Below are 18,702 nucleotides of genomic sequence, written 5' to 3'. Positions count from 1 at the left end.
ACATCATAAATATAGATGATACTTCTTTGTTTAATCAAACCATTGAATAGATTGAAAAAATAAAATCAAATTTTGGTTTTTTGGAGAAGGAAGTTAAACAGTTAAGGGAAACGTGGAAAATTTTGAACAAGTTGAAGAAGAAAATTATTAGTTTCTCTTGGCCTATTGATGATACATTCAAAGTATGGGAAAGCAAGTATGTTGTGAAAGAAACAAAATCATAGGAAGATCCCACCGACACCCCAACATGTGGTAGCTCATCAACAACCTTATCTGTAGATTTTGAAAAGTTAGTTGGCCATTTACCAGCTGGATAACTAACCTATTGCAGAGGAACACTTTTCAAAATCAGTTGCACTCCTCCTTCTATGATATTTTGTAATTGATATAACTTTTTTGGGGGAATTATGGTTAGGATGGGAATATTTTCTAGGGAATTCTGAAGCTTGTCGCATCCTATTTTTCTATAAATGGATACCAGGAATACCTAGAAGGGGATCACAAGAATTTTGTACTGAAGCGCTGGAAAAATATGAACAGGGTTTTGTTTTGGATTTTTAGTGTATCATTTTGTATCTTTCTAAAACTTTGGTGAGACAATATTAATATACAATCACAACATTTTTTAGCCCAGATCTATGTTGTCTTTGTGTCTGTATGCTAGTTATCATTTTGATTAAATGATCTAGGATTGTTTAGTTAAACTATTTGCAAGGAAAATTATGAGAATGTCTTAGGCTTTTTCCTCAAGGAGGGAAATTAAATATACTTAATTCTTTTTCATTGGTAATCAGTAACTCTGCATGAATTTGATGACTGGGTCTAGCACAGGTCGAGAGTTTATATATGTCATGCATATATAGATTCAGTAAATCGATGTGATGATATGTATGTGAATTTCCACTATCAAATTGTTATTTAATTTTAGATGACTCTAAGGCCTGAATAAGGCACTGGTATGGCTTGTTAAAGTTTCTAACATTATTGGTGATCCATTACGATGAAAATAAATATTTCATTTATGTTCGGTTGCATTTAAAGTGATAAGGTTTGCAGAAATTTGCATTGGTTTTCTGTAAATCACCTATTGAAATTGTGAGAAAATAATCACAAAAGGGTATACTTGCCAAATCTTTGTTAAGATTGAAGTGTAGAAGGTTTCTCTGTAAGCCTTGTTAATTGTTGTCTTGTGTTTCTATTCTTGTTGTTCTCTCCTTTTGTGAATAGAGGCTTGAGATCATAGAGAAGAAACAAAGTAATCAGAAATTGAGACCAACAAGAATTGGTGACTCTATTGGGGAGAGTCATAGTATAAGTATATGTTGCAGATCAGTGCTTGTATTGCTTAAAAATTTTCTAAATCCGCGTCTGCCCATGTCTTTGTAATAAGTTGTTCTATCCCCACATTCTTTAAGTTTTTCTCTAAAAATAGCATTCTCATTTTGCTGTCTCTTATGAGTGATTTGTCGAGTTCAAAATATTTTAAATTCCCAATTGGGTGGCAACTCTGAAAAATATAAACAACCAGTGCTCTTGAATAAATCACAAGTCATTTCAAGGAGGTGTATACAATGCAAAGAGGAAGAAACATGAGGTCTTATGTGAAGAAGAATCCTCAAGAGAATTTGTAAGAAGGATTACCCAAACCAGTCCAGAAAAGCCATAAGGGAATAGCTATGCATGAACCAGTTAACATTGCACAGAGATGGAAAAGTAGCCATACATGTAAGTCTTCCAGGCAATTGGTGTATGCAAATTCTACTACATCATCTCATGAATCTGAGCAATACATTATGGGTTTTCATACTGGTTTGTTTGGTAATAATGAGGATATTCAGACTTTTCATCAAAGATTGTCTCACATTGGCATTTTTGGGAGGTTTAGGAATAGCTCCAATGTTAGGGTAGATTCTTTGCCCCAAACTATAGACATGAATGTGAGTTTGATTCATATTGACCATGTCAACATATCAGATTCAGAGGTAACCTTCCCAAACCTTGATGAGGTTTCCTAGGAAATCGAGGCTCTTAACAAAAGGGCCCATCAATTAAATTCTTTAAGAAAACAAAAGGAAATGGATAAGGAAAATGAAACTAAGGCAAGACTTATTAAGAGAGATAATTTATTGAGACAGATTGAAAATCTTGAGTTATTCACCCAAGAAGAGCCTAAAAGTAAAGAAGAAGGCCCTGTTATCAGAGAAAATTTGACTGCTAAAATTAGTCTTGCACCCAAAATTTTTGTGCAAGATAGTAGGGAGGTTCAAAGTGATCCACAACATACTAAAATCATCACTGATAAAGGGAAACAAAAGGTTATAGACACTAGGTCCGGTTCCAAAACTGCAAACATAGTATCAAGAAGTGAAACATTACATCATGGATTGTCTTTACATGAGGTAGAAATAGAGAGAATGAGAAAAGAGAAGGAGAATATGCAGAGGGAGTTAGAAAAAGATGAATTAGAAGCAATTAATGCCAAAGTTAGAAGAAAAATTGACTATTTGAAAGCTCCTCCTATAACTTTTCCTTTGACAGATCAGAGTAAACCTATACCTCAACATACTTCAAACTCTGCAATGAAAATTCAACCAACCATGCCTGTGAATACTGTTCCACCTCTAAAACAATATGCTCCTATTAACCAACATAGCCCTGCCTTTTCCTTTAATACCACTCTAGTAAGTCAAATATCCCTTGTGCAACCTCTTAACCAAAATAACCAAGTCCCTCAAGCTGGTGGTCCTAGTTTGAGAATGAACATTAGTAATAATTCTGGTGGTAACCAATTTCAAAGAAGACCCATCAATGTGGAATTGTATAGACAAATTTTCTTTGATGGAATCCTAGGTTACCCAAACCATGTCCCTATTGAAATGAGGGATAAACTTCAGAATTTTTTTTGAAACAATGCTATAAGTGCAGAGGAACACCTGAAGTCTTTTGGTGACATGATTAATGACTATGAGATTGCCAATAAGGATGTGATCATTAAAAATTGTTTGTGTAGTCTTTAGTGGATGATGCCAAGGATTGGTACAAAGGGTTACCTATGAATAGCATCAGTTCTTGGGAAGAGTTCAAGAATTTCTTTCAAGAGCAAAATGGAGACAAGACAAATGTGAGCTTCATGCTCAATGAATTTAGCAACATCAGGAATTTTGATAATGAGGTTGTCACATATTTTAATGCAAGGTTTCAAAAGGCAATGCATAGACTTTTTCAAGAAATGAGGTTAGATAAGAATGTATGTCTAACTACTTATTATAATGCCTTTGACCCAAAGATGGCTTATATCCTCAGAGTTAAAAACCCACATAGTTTAAGAGATGTCTTTAGAATTGCAATAAATGTGGAAAGTAACTAGAAAGCATCACACAAAGTGGGAAGGAGAACTGATGGCAAATTGACGCAAGAGCAAAATTCACAATTAAATAAAGCCTCTAAAGAACAGGATAAGATTGAGAATTTGATGACTGTTGTGAAAGACCTTACCGCCAAGGTGAGTAAGAATGATAAACCTCATTATAATTGGAAAGATGGGCCTGCTAGATTACAAGGAATGCCATATAACACTACTCGAAAGGATGACAAACCTTTGCAAGACAAGCGAAGTGTTAGGATTCCCAAAGATATTGAGAGGGGGGGTGAATCAATATCTAACCGGTAAATAGATTTTCTAACCTTATTAAATAAATTGCATTCCAAAATAGTGTGTCGGTAAACAAAAGTTAATGCAGTAAATATGAACAATAAACACAACATAGAAAGCACACCATAACACAAGATTTTTAATGAGGAAACCCGATGTGTGAAAAACCTTGATGGGTTTTGTGACCCACAATATTCACTCACTGGCAAATGAATGGATATTACTTACAATAGGGGCCTGCACATGCAGGAAGTCCAACTGCCTAAAGCTCACTGCTTAATTACAAAAGAAGTCTCATTGACTTACAAAATGGATTATACAAATCCAATATAATGTACTACTTTAGTTCAGCATCTGCTATGCCAGGTTCAATACTGGTTTAATCTCATACAATAACCATAAACCTTACTCCAAAATCCACCTTAATATTCACACATTACTTCTACAATATTCTAACCATGCCCGCATCTTAAATGATCTACAAGATCTCATACTTATATATGAGTCTTATTACAATATGCCTTGTCAGCTTACAAAAAGATATTACAATTAAATACAATATACAATAATCAAAATCCTGTCAGCAAGGGTGCTAGTAATCATCTTTGTCGCTATCGGTGAACTATCTGCCAATCTCGAGTCTGCTGGTGCTAGTGCCTGTTGGTGCCATAGGATTGCAAGGTTGCCATCAATGAAAATACCTTCAATCATCTACAATTCTAATTGGAGTGTGCAATTCCAACAATCTCCCCCTTTGGCATTGATGGCAACACCCATGAGAAAAATTCAAAATTGTATCCAAAAATTGAAGTCCAAAAAATCTTACCAAAACTGTGTGCTCCCCCTGAGCAGATGATCTCTAAGTGATTGGATTTTTCTCTTCTATACTAATCCCCCTTTGGAATCAATGACAAAAGTTGTCAAAATGTCAATTGAGTGTAGTTATCAGCTACAACCCTGTACCTGGTTGGTTACAATATGAAAAAGGTTTGCTAATACAAAATTTAGGCTCTTAGTGAATCTATCACTATCCTTCAATGCTGCCTCTATTCTTTGAATGGTACCAGTGAGGTGATGCATTTTCTCTTCTGGTGTCTTCAGTCCTTGAACAAGTGTCTCCACTAATACATTTGGTCTAGAATTCCGATGGAGGTTTCCAATAGAGAAGGTATATTGTGACCAAATTTGATTTTTTTTTTTTAAAAGTGCTCGTGTTCATCGAAAATTCGACAGCAATAGGCATTACTTTAAAAAGAAAAAAGAAAAAGACGGCAAGTCATTTGTGTTGCATTCAATCCTGCATAGGCTTCTACATCAATCTCAACCCCTGGAAAGATAAAATGACACACTCACCATTCAAGGTAGGATCTTCACCTTCATTTTGGATTTGGATAATATGAGGAATTGGTGAACTTCACTTTCATTTCAAGTTTGCATAATATGTGGAATTGTTTAATCTTCACCTTCATTCATTGAATCTTCACATTTGGGGAATTTTGGATTTCCATAATATTTGCATGAGGAATTTTGGATTTGCATAATGTTTGGATGAGGAATTTTGGAATTTCGGTTTTGAATCTTTACCATGACAGGGGAAAGAGGTTACAATAGGTTTCCGTAGAAGCCATCTCCTCTACGCCCAAGGGAAGTACACTTTGTAACCCTTTTCCCACACAGAACCATCACTGTACCACTCTTGCAAGCCTACTTCCCTTCTACCATGGTTGGAAGTACTCAATCATATGAAAGAGGAAAACTATCAGACATATACTTAGAATAAAATAAATAAGTTGCAAAATTTCATAAATTAGAGGGTGAACCCTGGTAATAGTAGAGTAATCGCTAGTGAGACCTTGTGGTTTGATCGCAAGATGCTTCCCCAACAAGATTAGGTCGATACTAGGTTGGGTAATAACAGAACCACCAACAATGTATTTCTCAATGATTATTGTGTAGAAGTATATTCATTAATCCAACATCCATTCTATTATATATAAAGGAATTCATACCAAATAGTATTAATTAATCAATCTGTTTTATATTTAGTGCCTTATGAAGTATTAAGTACTTGGTTTGATGATCTTCTAACTGTTGGGAGTTTCCATGAGCCATAAAATATAAAATATTGTCAAGGCATAAATAATTTTCAAGTCCAAAACTAGATAAAACATCAAACTAGGTTACACATCTTAATCTTCTTCATTTTCTTTTTGTTGATCTTTTTGGTTCTTTTCTTCCTCTTCAACATCTTCCTCTTCATTAACCTTCTTTGGCTTTGTTTAGCTATCCTGATAGGAGTCAAATGGCTATCCCAATGAGGGGGAAATTCTATCCCAGCTAGTTGTATCATACTTCTGATGTATAATTTCAAGGTCCCTAACTTCTTCATCCCTTCTCTTTTCATATTGATGTTCCTTACACTACTGCAACCTTAAATGATATTAAATAATATCTCTTGCTATAAGAATTTTTTTAGTTACAACACTTGGCATATAATTTAAAGAACTGAGATGAACTAAGCCCTACGAGTCCTATATCTCATCTCAAATAATAAAGAGAATATAGGGCTGCATCTATGAAGAAAAAAAATGTTGGAAAAGACTATTTCCACATACTTGGCCACCTAGGAGTGGTTTTTGAGGTGTATTCAAAGCTTTTACTCCTTTTGCATTTTCACTTGAAATATGGTTGAATTGGCTTTGTAAGCTCCTAGATACTTGGTACATGTTCTAATTGAGTTAAAAGAGTCTGAAGATTACCCTATAGTCATGTTCTACCTTATCCAGCTACTCAATTAGCTTCCCAAACTTAGAGGACATATGGTTTTATTCCTTACTTTGAGTTGAAATTGTCTTGGGTTAGATATAACTAAAATAAGCCATTCCTTCAACTACTTCAAAAATCATCAAAAAGACTTCATACTACTATCTACATGTGTTTCTATCCTTAAGAATTCTAATTTATGCAAGTGAAAAAACACCTAAGAGGTTATATCTGCTCCTTTTGACTTGGTAATATTCATGGTTTTTCTTTGTCTATTTAACTTCATTCCTTGCATATTACCCACTATCTTGTAGCATACTTTGCTTTCTTTTTTAGTGAATTGCATTTAGCAGACTGTTGTGCATCTTTAAAATCATTTGACAACTTCAGGAAATGGTTTTCCTTCTTTATTACTTGACTATATCATTTAATATGCATGGATGGTATTATCATTTAATTTTCAAGATGGACCTTATATGGATGGTCCTTGCACCTTTTCAAATTTAACTTTTGCAAAAGTCCAAATTAGTCCTACTATTGGTGAATCTAACATTCATCTTTCAAAAGTTAGGTCCAATTTCCATGAATAAGGGTTCCCAAGACCCTAGTCCTATAAAAATGAGCCATGAGGAACATCATGAATAAGGGAATGAACCAAATTTATGGAAACATTGTCAAACCTAAGTACAATTAGGCATAAATAAGGCACAACCACTTTAATTGAGTCCAAACCTAGTGTATATTTTTAAAGAGATACAAATTATGATGCAATATTTAGCCCCCTCTTAGCAAGATTATGAAATTATGCTCATGTACTCTTGGGAAAATATGGAGAAACCAAATATTCTTTCACCAAGATATTGAAGAGTCAAGATGACTACAAGTTTGGAAAGGTGGTAGCTCCCAAGACTTATGATATTGTTAATCTACAATATTGAGATAAAAGGGAAGTACAAAGTGAGTAATATGAGTAACATTGGTAACACACATGGAGCATGCAAAACACAAAGTTATGACATTTAGAACTAGTAAGATTCATATATTCTCACTAGGAACCATATCAAAAAGACAAGGCATAGATCTAGGACTAGTAAGATCCTTATATAGTTACTAGGAGTCATGTCAGAGACACATAAAATCATGATACCCAAGTTAGTAAGATCATCTAATACTTAGTCATAGATCGCATTCTAACAACAAATAGAGACTTAATTGTGAAAGTTTGAGGTCCATTGGGAAAAAAGTTGTCATATTACCATGACAATTTTTGCATTTCTTGTAGAAACTTCTTTAAAATATGGTTGGAAAGTTAGTTTATGGTGGTTTGAAGTTGTAACCCACTTGGATGGCAATAAATAGGCCTTTGGCATACCATCCAAGAGTTTTGCTTAATGAAATTGGGGTTTTATGTGCATTTTTGGACATTTCGGTCTGATTGTCTTCCTTTTTCATTGTGAAAATCATCATAATTTGATGGGAAATCGATTGGATGTGGTAGAGCAGTGAGTTAACTTCATTTTTTTATTTTTGTGGCATTGAATTTCATTGTGTTTTAAATTAGATATCATAGTTTTTCCAAAAAATGTCAAAACCCTACCTAGTGTTTACTGAGAGCAGTAAATAATGTATAGTTTGGTCTCCCATGCATATAAACTCACCCAAATGTGTGGGAAGACCTTTTTTCATGCTATGTATCATATCAGGGAATAATTTGGTCGGAAGACCAAGCGATTGGTATTTTGAAGTGGTTGATTTTACAGAGAGGGGTGAGGGGACCCTATGCAACCTTCAGAAGGGTTTGTTGATCAAAACCAAATGAAATAGATTAAATTTCTATGACTGTCCTAAGGGTATTGATTGTCATAGTCATAGTTCTACTAGTGATATTGTTTTTGTTTTGATAGAGTTGTGTTTGTAAACCCAAGTGTGGACATGTAATGGAGTTGTAGCGTCGTAAATTGTACGCACTTGCTAGGGTGGTACAATTTCACACCTAGTTTAGCACTCGCCTTGGCGCATTTTGCATTTTGCATTACATTTCCCCTTTAGCACTTAATTAATTAAATTAATTAGGTCTAAGGTTCTATTTTATCATCTCCCATATCATAAAGTTGGGCCCTTTCATTAAAGTGTGCCCTTTTCATTTTATTCCTCCTATACATCATTTAATCAAAAACCCTAATTAAGTCCTATTTCGAACTTGGGGGCTTGGTTTCGGGGTCAAAACATCTCAAAATCACCTGTAACTTTGGGATTCTCTCTAAAATCATCATATCTGACGGCCCTGAAAATTTGGTGAAAAGTTGCCGGGACCGTGGCGCCCGGTGCACATGGTCCCGGACATTTTTCCCGAAATTTTGGGAGCACGATCCAATCATAAAATAAAGCTTAACCCCAAGAAATTGGCAGGATATTCAATCTCTAGGTCGGCCAAAAGTTGAAATTAAGACCTAGGGTTTCATATATAAGAGCTCTCTTTCTTCATTTGAAAGGATCCGATTTTGGGTTTTGGAGAGGACCTTCTATGCAGTGAAAGAGCAGATCTTTGAAGACTTCAACAACATTCAACATCCATCCATCAAGCATTCATCAATTTCATCCACTTAGGGCTTTGAAGACATTGAAGAACAATAGGAGATTACCGACTAAAGATTGGCTTGTACTCCTCCCTTGAGGGTTGGGTATGATTTCATGTTGTTTTCATGTCTTTGCATAAGCTTCAATATATCCTTTATTCATGCTTTAGATCACTTTTCATCTTGATTTAGAGAATTTACATTATCATTTACAAGCAATTAGGGTTTACTTTCTAGGTTGCTCTAGTTTGCTTTCTTGCATTTAAGGACCTTGCACACACACTAGGTCTGCACACACAATACATTTTACAATACAACTTGGCTATTCGTGGAGGTGGAAATCACCGAAGCGGGGGTTTGACTAAGGCAAAACCCTATATAGCCGCCCAAACACCTTTTCAGATATAAGTGCAGGTTTCGGGACTCGGACGACGCCGCAGGTTGCAGATCCGGGAGAAGCAGACAGAGACCGAACTTCACACCAAATCTCAAAGCAAAAGACCAGGACAGGGGCATGGGGTGCCCTGGTCCTGCCAGGACAGGGGCGCTGGGCGCCCTGGTCCTCCTGATAGACAGCATTTTCAGCATTTTTGACAGCTTTTCCAGAGTGCAAAAACAGCAGTTTTCGGAGCAGTTTCAGGGGCAGAATCAGGACAGTGGCGCCCGCGCCCCCGTCCCAAACATTTTCAGTCAGATTTTAACTCCAAGTACGCATTTGCATTCTTGTCTTGTCCTTGTGTTTACAGCTTTCCATCATTTAAGTTCAATTCTGTAATCTTGTTATTAGTTCATACTTGCACTTTGGGGTTAGGGATTGAACTTGCATCATTTCATCTTTCAATTACAACAAAGGAATAGAAATCCTAATAGGTAGCCCATGGCTCTCTCTTCCACAAGAAGAAGTAGCCAATTGTGTGATACCTCTAGGCTCTTTCGTATTCCACAAGTGTGTGGTTGAAAGTGAGATTAGGGCATGTTTGCTTAGTGTCACTTTTTTCTCCCACACATTTTGGTGAACCTGACGTGAACTCCAATCTTCTCTAATTATGATTTATGTTTTCAAATTTGAGTGTTTATGCTATTTCAAATTCAAAATTGTATTTACAAATCTCAATTTCTTGCAAGATTCAAAAATTTAGAGGAATTTTTTTGCTAAAACCCTAATTTTCCAATTCAAAGTTGAACTTGTGGATAGCTTAATTGGATCAATAATTTCAAATCTGATTTAGGAACTCATTTGAATCATAAATTTCATTTTCTAAATCTACATTCTAAGTGCTTGCATTGGTTAAAATTAAACATTTCCTTCTATTTTGCATGTGTTATCATTTGAAAGAGGAAAATTGTTGTCATGATGCATTCATCTCATAGATGTGATAATGGGTTAGCTTCCCTTGTTTCAATTTTTCCTTCTCCTAAAGAACCTCCCCCCATCTATAACAACATTTTAGTGCCTAAAAGATTTTCTACTAATCCCTTTGAGACTCTCCCATGCTCTAAGGATGAAGTCTTTAAGAGTGATCTTGATAATTCTCCTAAAATGTGCCCTTCCTATTTAGCTATCCTATAGGAAGAGAATGATATCATAAACACCTTTCTTAATGTTACTTCACCTTCCCTCCATGATGCCTCTCTAAGTGAAAAGGTATTGATGGACATTGAATTATTTTCTCCTAAAGTTGGTCCTTCCAATGGGGGCATGTTAGTGCAACAAGAGGTTATGAACACTTCTTTCAAAGATCTCCTTCCTAAGCATGAATCTTTGGAGAAATATGTTCATGTTCCTCCTAAAAAACACTCCCTTCATGAGGATCCTTTTGTGCAAGAAGATGACATGATCCCTACATTTCCTAGTGAGGGCATTTCCTTTTCCAAAAAAACTCCCACTAGAGATGATGAATTAATGATAAATGCTTACCCTTCTCCTAAAGTTTGTCTTACCCATAAGCATCCCTTAGAGAAAGAAGATGAAATAATAAGCACTTTCCTTAATTCTCTTTCCCCTAAAGATCATATTGAACATATTTTGAGGAAAGAGGATGAGTTTAACACATCTATTGATGCTCTCCCTCCTAAGGATGAGGAATTAATAAACAATGTTATCTCCTCTCCCGAAATTGACAACACTTCAAACATTCCTTTCAACAACCTCACTATTTGGGATGAACCATTAGAAGAAGGTATAGATTATTCTCTACCCCTAGCCAAAGGGGATGAAATCAAGATTGGAAACTCCCTTGATAGTTTCTCCCCTTCCTTGAATCTCAATTATTCTCCCTCTAAAAATAAAGCATCTCCCTCTCCTCAACTTGGTTCTACTCATAAGGAAACCCTAGTTCAAAGCAAGATGGTTAACATCTCTTTCAAAGATCTCCCTCTCAAAAGTGAGCCTTTAGAGAGTAATGTTGATCCTTCTCCTAGAGAGTTTATTCCCCATGTAGATCCTTTGATAGAGGATGATATGACCTTTCCTAGTATTACCCTTCCTACTAGAACATCAATGCCTACCCCTTGTCTCTCTCCTAAAATTGATTTAATCCATGATGAGATTTTGGTGCAAGAGAAGACCATCAACAATTCTTCCAACATTTTTTTTCATTCCTTTAAACCATCCTCAATCAATTTGATACATGTGAATGAAACACCTAACAAACCTCTCTTCACTGTCCAAGGTGCTTGTCCTTCTCAAAATTCTCAACCTTTAGATAAGCCTATCTTAGTGGTTCAAGGTGGTTATGCTAATGATTCTTTTTGCACTCCTAAGAAACCGGTTATTACTGTGCAAGGAGGTTATTCCTCTAAGAGCCCTTATGAGCATGCTAAGCAACTGACTAGAGAGAGTTATCATGCGGTTGCTCATACCTATAACACAAGAAACAATAGGCAACCTAATCCTCCTCTAGTTAGCCCAACTTCACTTCCTCCTTCTCAACCAATTCTTCCGCAAGCTCCTCATATTTCACAAGTTCTTGGTAAGGAATATGATCTCATAGAACAACTTAAAGCTACCCCTGCTAAGATATCCCTTTGGGATTTGATCCAAACTTCTTCCGCTCATCATGGAATGTTACAAGATGCCTTGAAAGATTTGAATGTTCCTCCACTAAATACATCTAGTAATATAGCATCTTTAGTTAACTCTGTGATGAATCCTAAAGCTCAAATTGTGTTTACCCAAGATGAGTTGCCTACTAGTGAAATTCAACAACAATATGATCCCTTGATGATTGTGGTTATCATAAATGACACGGCTATAAGACGAACACTAGTAGATAATGGCTCTGGCCTTAATGTATGTAGCATTAATCTATTGCATAAGATGAATGTGGATACATCCCTTATTGAGCCTGACTCTCGTCCCATTCGAGGCTTTGATAATGTGGCTAAGTCTTCATTAGGTATTATCACCTTACCCATCACAGTGGGACCTGTTACTTTGCCTACTCCTATCCATGTTATGTCGGGAAATCTAACATACAACTTGTTATTAGGGAGACCTTGGATTCACAATATGCAAGCTGTCCCCTCTACATTGCATAGACAAGTTAAATTCATTTATAACAATAAGACATATACCTTGATAGGTGACACTAATCTTCAAGCTTGTTTGCAAACATCTAAGCCTTCCTCTTCTAGTAATGACTCTTTGAACAAGATACCTATGGATGAATCATCACCCTCTAATAATCAAAATTCTTTGGATGAGTCTGAAGCTCCTGAAGAAGATCCTTCTCGACTTGAGTCTACACATGAAAAGGCTTTTGATCCTGAGAAGGTTCTCGCAGAAGACGATTGGGGATCCCTTGATTTTAATCCCACCTTTGTAGGTGAATATAGGGTTCCTCCTAGAGATCTTAAAGGTAAAAAGAAGGAAGAAACTAGAGATCAATCAGTCTTACTTGAACCTATGAGCAATAATTTTGTGGCCGCTTCTCAAACTTCTTCTCCTCACACCTCTAATTATGAAGAGTTTGATTCTTTGTCTTATGAAAAACCACCTTCTCTTCCTGAAATGGCTGATCGTTATGGTCGTGGTTTTCGCATTTTTGCTAAGCATGGGTATCATGGAAATGGTTGTGGTGCTCATGAACAAGGGATAAAAGTTCCTCTAGAGACTAATTTTCACAATTATGCCTTTGGACTTGGCTATAATCCCTGCAAACGTACCAAAGCATCTAAAAGACCATCTCTCAGTGTGAATGCTATAATTAGTAGTGATGATGATCTCACTTCAGCTAAAACATCTTCTACTTCTATCAACTCTCATTCCCCTCATAAGGAAATCTTGGCAATGAACAAATCTCTTTATGAATCCCCTCAAATTTCTAAATCCACTTATGAATCTTTATCTCCTATTCATCATAAAGTCCTTTCCTCTAGGGATAAGGCTCTAATAAATTACACTCATCCCTCTTCTAAGATTTCTTGTGACTTTTCTTCTTCAATTTTTATCACTTTATACATGCTTTTGATCTCACTTATAGTTGAGCATTTAACATGTCATATTCAAATACCCCATTTAATCTATCATGTCTTTAAATAACATTAATGGCTGTTATGTTGCTCATCATTATGTGACATTGGTAGCTCATTTACTGGGGGCTCATTGTCATTCATGATGGTACAATTTCAAGTGCAATCATATTTTTGAAGCAACATAATAGCCTAATTTTCTTGTTCCTATAGGGACAAGAGTGATTTCATACATCTCTTCTTTTGCTTATGTCCAAATCTCTCCCTAGAAGATTGTGTAAGTCCTTCTCATTGTCCTTATCCTTGGGAGGCAATGATCTTTCCTTATTTTTATCTAAGGATCCACTTTTTCCTATTTTGTGGATGGTGTGGACTTTATTACTTGATGTTATGCCTTGTATGCATTTGTTTTTGTTTGTCCAAGGATTCTCTCTTACAAGAGGTGTAAGTCCTTGACTACAACCTCTTTTGCACTTGGTAAAATACATCCATAATGAATTCACTCTCCCAATTAGGTTAAAAGGAGCGTCATCCTTCATTAAGAATCACTTTCACCTCACAAAAGAAGGAAGTATTGCATTCTCATTCTCTTCTTTGTCTTATTCCTCTCGGGGATAGGTATCTTTTGTACAAAGATCTCTTCTCCTCTAAGGATCTCCTTTACACATACTACAGGATATCCCTTCTCAACTATCTTATCCTTGCTTAAAGAGTGCAAAACTCTCTTGCTTGGATCTATGACATTGTTGCATTTTTTGGGTATCTTCTTTTGTAATAAAGGTAGGTATCCTTGTTCTACTTTACTTATGACATAAACATTACACTTTTTGAGCAATAGGTCATTCTCGGAACCAGAGCACAGACTCTTAGAGTGACATGCCACGCTTTTGTACTATACATATACAGGTTGTAGCATACTCGGGCATAGACTCCTATGAGGTGCTTCTAACCTCCCTTACACACACATGCACGAGGTTGAGTGGAACTAGCGGCATAAGGCTAGACTTTCTCACTCTCCTCCCTTACATGGATCACCTAGACAGACTCTAGGGGCTAGTTTTCCATGTCCTTTTTTCCATGGATCACCTAGACAAGGTCTAGGGGTGAGAAGTCCATGTTTTCTCTCTCACTATTCTCCTCATGGATCACCAATGGGTGTATTCATGCTTTTTTTCCTTTCTTTTCTTCTCTTTGCATTTTGTTTCCATTTACATCCTTCATCTTGTGTTAGAGAACTCTCAAAACCTCACACTCTTTGTTGCGTTGGAATTGAGATTTAGTCCTCTTTCTTACCAAATAATTCTCCATTAGTTTTTGATCTCATATCAAATCTTTTTGTGAGCATTTGTCATTAATATTCTTTAACGATTCGAAGTGGTAAACATGATACCCTGTTTCAACTCACTAAAATTAGCAAGCCGAAACAGGGGGGGGCATATAGCTACCCTCAAATTTTCATCACCTTCCTTAGTAAGCATTAGGTGATTTTGTGATCTAACGTGTGTTTTGTAGGGTGCGGTTCCTAACTGTGTACTACAGATACCGCTGGGGGCTTCGTTCGACAGACTTATGGATATATCCTTTTTCAAATAATGTTTACTTTTTTGTACTTTAGCTTGCATATGCACGTAGTGTTCATATGACCGCTAAAGTGGGGGCTAAATGTAGCGTCGTAAATTGTACGCACTTGCTAGGGTGGTACAATTTCACACCTAGTTTAGCACCCACCTAGGCGCATTTTGCATTTTGCATTACATTTCCCCTTTAGCACTTAATTAATTAAATTAATTAGGTCTAAGGTTCTATTTTATCATCTCCCATATCATAAAGTTGGGCCCTTTCATTAAAGTGTGCCCTTTTCATTTTATTCCTCCTATACATCATTTAATCAAAAACCCTAATTAAGTCCTATTTCAAACTTGGGGGCTTGGTTTCGGGGTCAAAACATCTCGAAATCACCTGTAACTTTGGGATTCTCTCTAAAATCATCATATCCGACGGCCCTGAAAATTTGGTGAAAAGTTGCCAGGACCGTGGCGCCCGGTGCACATGGTCCCGGACATTTTTCCCGAAATTTTGGGAGCACGATCCAATCATAAAATAAAGCTTAACCCCAAGAAATTGGTGGGATATTCAATCTCTAGGTCGGCCAAAAGTTGAAATTAAGACCTAGGGTTTCATATATAAGAGCTCTCTTTCTTCATTTGAAAGGATCCAATTTTGGGTTTTGGAGAGGACCTTCTATGCAGCGAAAGAGTAGATCTTTGAAGACTTCAACAACATTCAACATCCATCCATCAAGAATTCATCAATTTCATCCACTTAGGGCTTTGAAGACATTGAAGAACAATAGGAGATTACCGACTAAAGATTGGCTTGTACTCCTCCCTTGAGGGTTGGGTATGATTTCATGTTGTTTTCATGTCTTTGCATAAGCTTCAATATATCCTTTATTCATGCTTTAGATCACTTTGCATCTTGATTTAGAGCATTTACATTATCATTTACAAGCAATTAGGGTTTACTTTCTAGGTTGCTCTAGTTTGCTTTCTTGCATTTAAGGACCTTGCACACACACTAGGTCTACACACACAATACATTTTACAATACAAATTGGCTATTCGTGGAGGTGGAAATCACCGAAGCGGGGGTTTGACTAAGGCAAAACCCTATATAGCTGCCCAAACACCTTTTCAGATATAAGTGCAGGTTTCGGGACTCGGACGACGCCGCAGGTTGCAGATCCGGGAGAAGCAGACAGAGACTGAACTTCACACCAAATCTCAGAGCAAAAGACCAGGACAGGGGCATGGGGCGCCCTGGTCCTGCCAGGACAGGGGCCCTGGGCGCCCTGGTCCCTGGGACAGAGGCGCTGGGTGCCCTGGTCCTCCTGACAGACAGCATTTTCAGCATTTTTGACAGCTTTTCCAGAGTGCAAAAACAACAGTTTCCGGAGCAGTTTCAGGGGCAGAATCAAGACAGTGGCACCCGCGCCCCCGTCCCAAACATTTTCAGTCAGATTCTAACTCCAGGTATGCATTTGCATTCTTGTCTTGTCCTTGTGTTTACAGCTTTCCATCATTTAAGTTCAATTCTATAATCTTGTTATTAGTTCATACTTGCACTTTGGGGTTAGGGATTGAACTTGCATCATTTCATCTTTCAATTACAACAAAGGAATAGAAATCCTAATAGGTAGCCCGTGGCTCTCTCTTCCACAAGAAGAATTAGCCAATTGTGTGATACCTCTAGGCTCTTTCGTATTCCACAAGTGTGTGGTTGAAAGTGAGATTAGGGCATGTTTGCTTAGTGTCACTTTTTTCTCCCACACAGGAGTCATGAGATGTCTTAAGACTACATCAATACTTAACAACAACATAGTGTGTAGGCACCTAAAATATGAAAGGACTACATATTGGAAGAAACATGTGATGATGCCATGAAAGGTTTGATATCCCTATGTATCAGACTAAGAAAAATAATGAAAGACAAAATAAAATGAATTGAAATGATGTATGGGGACCCTGCCAAGTCAAATACCTTGTTGTAGTTTCAAAGGGTGGAAAAAGAATAAGCATTTTATTTACCATCCTAATAGACCATCTATCATAACAATTATTACCAATATTGATGTGTGCATTGCAAAAAAAGTTCTAGAGGAAGGCTCTTTCTATTGTAATAGCAAGTGAGTGTTCATAGACCTTGTGTAGGGTCCTCCTAGCCTAGAGTAAGGAGTTCAAAGCCTACATACATTGATTTGGCCTTGTGGCCATCATTGAGTGCTCACCCAATAGGAGAAGTCTTGAGACTGACAATTTTGGAAGTGTGGCATTGTTGAGAGCCAACACTTATGTGTGAACCCCATCTTCATGTATTATGATTAGTTGCCATGATACTTGACCCTATCCTCATGGTGTTGGCTCAATTCATATTAGTGTGTTTTGTTTAAGAAACATGATGTGAGAAGTTTGATACAGAGGCAAGGGTAGAACTCAGTATTTCATATTAGGACAACAACCACATTGATTAGGCAATTCATATAAGGTCTCTCCAATGTTTAGGATATTGAATTTACATTAGACACTCATGGATTACCCCAATTAGATATTAGTCAACTTAATATATTATACAAGGATTGCATACCACAAAGCCATTAGATATGTTTTGAGATGAAAAAGAAGAGTTAAATGGTTTTAGTTCAATGATAATTTCTATTTTCAAGTAATTTAATCTGGTATATTATACTGAAACATGATCTCATAACTAACATTTCAACTTCTATATAACTAGTTCGATAGCTCGATTTTCTTTCCTGTGAAGAAAGACCATGTCAGACAATATCAACGAACAACAAAATAAGGAGACAATTGCTAGATTGTGGTCTAACTTGAAAAGAAAAGGTGATGGAAAATGTTATTGTCCCTGCAAAATTTGTAAGGGGTTAAAGACTAGAAGACTTCTAATCAAAATAACTAAGAAAAATTGTAGGCTACATGGTCACATTGAAGGTGGACATGATTATCATCCATTGGTAAGTTTTTCATTATATCATTTTAACAATTTATATACATAATAAATCACTTGATGATGAGATCATGATCATGGTTTATTTATGTTTATCAATTTTATATAGGTCGAGCACCCTGGAGCACATGGTATGGATCAACACAACCCAAAGAATATGGTTTTCTAAGTGGATGAACATGGAGGTGTGAATATTGAAGCTAAAGATAATGATCCCATTGAAGATGACGATCATGAGCCAGAAAACACAATTGAGGATGATGGTATAAATACATTGATCCATGAAACATTTAGTACTTGTGCAACTGATCATGATGATGAAGATGACCTTGATGTTGTTCATGATGTCCCTCTACTTGAGAAGGCATCTAAGGCCCTTTATGAAGGCTCCCAAACAACTCTTCTCTCTGTTGTATTGTTGTTGGTGAACTTGAAGGTTATGAATGGTTTATCCAACATAACAATCTCACATATGTTAAGGTATGCCATATATGTCATAATAAACTGTGAATCATGATGTACCATTAATATTCTTTATTTTAACAAATTATATTTTTTTGTTGTAGATTGATAGGTGAGTTTTTGTTACCACCATCAAATATTCTACCTCGCTCATACCATGAATTATCTGCCATTATGAAAGATATTGGAATGGATTATCAAGAAATAGATGCTTGTCCCAATGATCATATTATATATCACAAGCAACATGAA

This window comes from Cryptomeria japonica, chromosome 11 (genome assembly GCF_030272615.1).
Source record: "Cryptomeria japonica chromosome 11, Sugi_1.0, whole genome shotgun sequence".
In the NCBI taxonomy this organism is placed as follows: Eukaryota; Viridiplantae; Streptophyta; class Pinopsida; order Cupressales; family Cupressaceae; genus Cryptomeria; species Cryptomeria japonica.
The sequence above is the reverse complement of the archived record's forward strand: the minus strand, read 5'-3'. Positions refer to the sequence as shown.